This window comes from Zootoca vivipara, chromosome 5 (assembly GCF_965207765.1).
Source record: "Zootoca vivipara chromosome 5, rZooViv2.hap1.1, whole genome shotgun sequence".
Classification (NCBI taxonomy): Eukaryota; Metazoa; Chordata; class Lepidosauria; order Squamata; family Lacertidae; genus Zootoca; species Zootoca vivipara.
In genome coordinates this window covers 25,986,831-25,992,020 of record NC_142588.1, presented here as the reverse complement: position 1 = coordinate 25,992,020, position 5,190 = coordinate 25,986,831, and the positions used below count along the sequence as shown (strand labels likewise).

Genomic DNA, 5,190 nt, shown 5'->3' with positions numbered 1-5,190 from the left:
TGTTTGGTGGACTAGAAACAATGAGAGGAAGGCCTCTTTAAAATGATGGAAAGAAGGTAGGGATAAATTAGCTGTTGGTTTGCTGGCTCTTTGCAATTGCAGGGGAAGTTTGTTTATTTTTCTTCTAAATAAAAGAAATGATGTGTGTGTGCATATTAGCACTGGAGGGACACAGTGCACCGTGAAAAGAAAAGAAGTTTGAAGTCGAAGGGCAGATTTTCACTAGCATCATTGTGTACTTCAGTCACTTGGTGCCTGTAACACTCCCACAGACATGCCCTCATTGCCCTCATAACTCTTAAGAGCAACCCCTAACTGAGGGCACATTTCTGAGCAACTCAATATTGTGGAGTTTTTTCAATCATTTGAGTCCTCTGGTCGTTTTTACACATTTTTGGTTTACTTTTTCTAAGTGTAACTCTGATACTGTGAAGCATGAATGTAAAATGTGTCCCTGAATTTTATACTTCCATTGTAACAGTTTTACTCATGAAAGGGGCAGTGGTAGCTGCAATTTCCATAGAAGTTTGCTGCCATGTACTGTGTTGAGGCTGAGTAACAATTGCACAATACAATTTTGGGAAATATTCCTTTGGTTATTGAGAGGTAAATTTTCAGCTTAGGCAGGGGCACCTGTCCTTTTAAAATCTGTGTGGGGCTGATGAGAATTGGAATCCAATAACTTCTGGAGGGCCACAGGTTCCCCATTCCTAATGGAAAGCATGGGTTCTTAGTTCAGGATGAAATGCTGAAGATCTTTGAAATTCTACAAAAAGTAGGGTAATAAGGGGGTTTACAGACTCCTATCTGTTGTATCCCTTCTTAAGGGAATATAAAATAAACTAGGGTGGGTCATTAGTCTACCATGTCTCTTTCTGTGTGTAGTTAATTATTATTTTGACATCATCCTTAGGGTTTTTTTTGGTCCCTTCCTCTTAATTAAGCAACAAGAGTAAAAATGTTTTTAGCATTTTTATTATTTAATAATATTTGCTTATAAGCAATTAGCAAGAACAAAACGCAAATAAGCTTGGCTTGTTTGTAGTCAGATCAGTCCCCCTCCATTCAAAGCAGAGCAGCTAAAGAAAGAGTTCAAAATACTTGAGAAAGTAACACATTTCCATATAGGTGATTGAGGGCATAAGGCAGCTCAGCTAATTAATATCAGTTATAAGTATAAACAGGAGCAAAAGTAAAAAGCTGTTTAACTTCTATAATTTATAATATAATACCACATTTAAGTCAAGAAATATTTTTTAAAATCATGACACGGCTTTGGGCTTCATCAATCACTTTCCCTCTTTCTGAAGATGGCCCTTGCAAAAAAGAAATATAAAGTCTCCAGGTACATTAAAAGTCAGCTAATATAATAGTCAGACCCATATATGAAGACATTTTGAAGAGGATTTTATTTTGATTCCTTATGTTGTTTCCTATATCTTCTAGAAAGGTCTATCTATTTTGTTAGAGATCTTTTAAAAAGAATCTTACTCACCAGTACGGAGAAAAAAATCCATCCAATTCTTAATATTGCTAATGTGCACATTACTTTTTTTGAAATGGAAATACAATAACATGTGAAGTTTTCATATTCATTACTCGTGTTGTGTTATGCAGTTTTACTATTAGTTGAATGTGCATCTTTATTATATAAGGGGGTCTTGAAATGATTTCACTGCTCTGCACTGAACTTGTATTCTAGTCCAGTTCCTGAAGCACAAAAACTTACTGCGTTTCAGTTCTTGTTCACCTAAGTCAATCACTGTGTCACCTTCCATTTGTTCGTCTTCAACAGTAGGTTGTGGTGGTTGATCACCAACTTCCCACAGGAACACCAGGAACCTATTTGGAATATATACAATCAGCTGCCCCCATAGCAATGTTCCTAGGCCAAAGAAGATTGACCATAGCCACTGCTCTAGTGTAAGACTTGCACAGCTAAAGGGCTTCCCTCCGAACTGAACAATGATTATTTGTGTAATCAATGTCCCCACAAAAATACAACAAAAAATGGAATTTGTGAATATTCCTGAAAAAACATTCCTTTCCCCATGAATCTTGCGTGCATTGACTTCATTAAAAATCTGCATCATTACAAATGTGTTAAAAATAATAGTGTAATGCCGGGTAGGTGGGGCATGTAGTGGTGCAATTCGTCCATTTTCAATATCAAATAATTTTTCACCCACAAAAAGAAGTGCAAAAACAACTACAAGTTGATAAAGAGCATGAAACATAATATTTTTTAGCATTGTACGGGAAATAAGAGGTTTATTTCTGCCATAAGGCTTTCGCTCCAGCAGATCCTCTGTTGGCTTTTCTGTTGCTAGAGCAAGAGAAGCAAGTGTGTCCATAATGAGATTGACCCACAGCATCTGAACAGCTTTCAGAGGTGAATTCTGGGTGACTGCTGCTCCAATAAAAGCAACTATCACTGCCACTATGTTAACAGTAAGCTGAAACTGAAGGAATTTGGAAATGCTGTCATATACATTCCTACCCCACATGACAGCTTTAACAATGCTTGAGAAGTTGTCATCAGTAAGAATTATATCAGAAGCTTCTTTAGCTACATCTGTTCCAGCAATACCCATTGCAAAACCAACATCAGCTTTTTTTAATGCAGGCCCATCATTTGTACCATCACCAGTTACTGCTACCACTTGCCTTTGTTCTGTGATATTGCTGTTAATGATCCCTTCTACCAAGTTGTACTTGTCAGCAGGTGAGGACCTTGCAAGCACACGAAGTGTAGGCCAAATCTTATCAATAAGCTCTTGTTTAATCTGTCCGTCTGGACCACGTATTAGTCTATTAAACTCATGCCCCTCTAAACACTCAAAGTTCTCCCCGAGTTTCAGAATCCCACATTTTGCAGCTATTGCACGAGCTGTGTTAATGTTATCCCCAGTAACCATACGTACAACAATACCAGCTCTCTGACATTTTCTTATTGCATCAGGAACCTCAGGTCTCACTGGATCTTCAATACCTACAACTGCAATACAAGTCATGTCACTGAAAATATCATCATCTTCGTCCCAATTTGGTTCTGAGTCGGCTGGGAAATCTTTGAATGCTAGACATAAGGTGCGAAGTCCTCCAGAGGCCATTTGTGCAATCACATTTTTTATCACATTTTCCTTCTCTTTTTTGGTAAAGGATATAGGTTCCCCAGCAGCATCAAGTGTATTGGTGCATTTTTTAAGAAGTATTTCAGAAGCACCTTTGCTAAAGAGTTGATAACTCCCATTGGGGTTTTTCAAAACTGTGCTCATTGATTTCCTGTCAGAATTAAAGGTGTATACCTTAAACAATTTCTCTTCTGGTATCTTAGTCCTCATATCCTCATAATTCTGCTTTAATTCCACAAGCAAGCCCAGTAAAGCACACTCAGTCTTATTGCCAATTTGAAGAGAAAGGCCTCCTTTTTTGTCAGAAGGCAGTATTTTTGAAGTATAAGCACAGTTTACAGAAATACTTTTAAGCAAATAATTCAGCATGGTTGGATGAATTAATTTAGGTTCAGGAACATGTTTATAATGTGTGCCAGCAATTAAAATTTCAACTACTGTCATTCTGTTCATGGTTAAGGTCCCTGTTTTATCTGAACAAATTGCTGTTGCATTACCCATAGTTTCACAGGCATCCAAATGTCTCACTAGGTTATTATCTTTCATCATTTGTTTCACAGAGTAGGCAAGTGAGATGGTGACTGCAAGTGGAAGGCCCTCTGGTACTGCTACGACCAAGATTGTAACTCCAATAATAAAGAACTGCACAATATATTGTATATAAATGGGTGTACATTCAGCAGTCCAAGTATGCTTCTCAATCACAAAATTTTGAACTAAAAAATAGACTATAAGAACAGTAACAGTGATTATAGACATTACCAGTCCTGCTTTTCCAATCTGAACAGCCAATCTTGTGAGTTTTGCTTGTAGAATTGATTTTTCTTTTTTGTGTTTTGAAGTTTGTTCTTTTTCCTTTGTTTCGTTTCCAGCAGTTTTATGAGGGTTGGCTGGCTTTTTATGATTTGTTTTCTCATTATCTTCTCCAACTCCAAGTAAAGTGAGGATAATTCCTGTTTGCGAGTTTAAACCTACAGCTGTAATAACCATTTTTCCAGAGCCTTCCATCACATGGGTACCTGAAAGCAACATGGGGTCCTCTGTCAAAGACTTCTTGACATGATCTGATTCCCCTGTGAGGCTGCTCTCATCAATTTTTAGATCATATCCTTGAAGGAGCAAACCATCAGCTGGCAAAAGGTCACCATATTTGATCTGTGCAACATCCCCAACCACTAACTCAGCTACTGGCACCTGCATTGACTCCCCATTCCTGATGACAGTAAATTTCTGTTCCTTTTCAATGCGATCCTGCAACCCCCTGAATTGTTTTTCCTTACTCCAGTCATTGAAAGCTGTTACCAACACTACACAAAATACTGATACAAGTATTGCAAATCCTTCAATCCAGTCAGCCTCCCCTTCTTCTTCTTCTCCTTCTCCAAATTCATTTGCATGACAAGCTGCAACACTTCCTCCTGGATCATAAAAAGAAAGTCCCAGTGATATAATGGCTGCAATTTCTAAGATGCATAATGTCGTATCCTGCAGTGCTTCCCATACTAATTCCAGGAAAGTTAGGGACTTTTTAGGAGGTATAAAGTTCTTTCCAAATACAGCTTTCCTTATATCTAATTCTGATTCGGAACCAGGTATCCCAAGTGTGGGGGAAGTTTTCAGCTTTGCACAGATTTTAAAGATGTCACCATAAAGTTCCTTTATTTTCTTCACTGCATCTTTCTTTCGAAATTCCATCAAATGTTGCAACTCCGGGAGAGTGATCTTAAAGTCTGTTGCATCAAAGTTGACTGGAGTCACCATCATCCTGCCTTCCTGCAGTTTACAATAACAACCCAGAAACTTTTAATAGCATTAAAACAGGGTTAGAGACATATTTTCTTGCATTTACCTAAACAAAGGCACTTCTTACAATATTAAAAAGGGTAAACTTTTTAAAAATGTGACAGAGGAAATGAAACTCTTTCTTTTACCATAAGACCTAGAATGAGGTGTAGCTAGGTGTATCACAAAAACAGGAAAACTATGAGCTTCTCCATAGCTTTGTAAAACCCTCCATTAACAGGTGAGGTCAATGACTCAGCTATACAGCTGCAAA

At 37.8% G+C, this 5,190-nt stretch overlaps 1 pseudogene across 1 annotated transcript; it reads right to left on the bottom strand.

Moving 5' to 3' along the window:
* Positions 1-1,609: 1,609 nt before the first annotated feature.
* On the bottom strand, positions 1,610-4,907 carry LOC118096559 (plasma membrane calcium-transporting ATPase 1 pseudogene; annotated as a pseudogene). Its single transcript, XR_015949980.1, has one exon. The product of XR_015949980.1 is annotated as a plasma membrane calcium-transporting ATPase 1 pseudogene (transcript).
* Between the last annotated feature and the right edge of the window lie 283 nt (positions 4,908-5,190).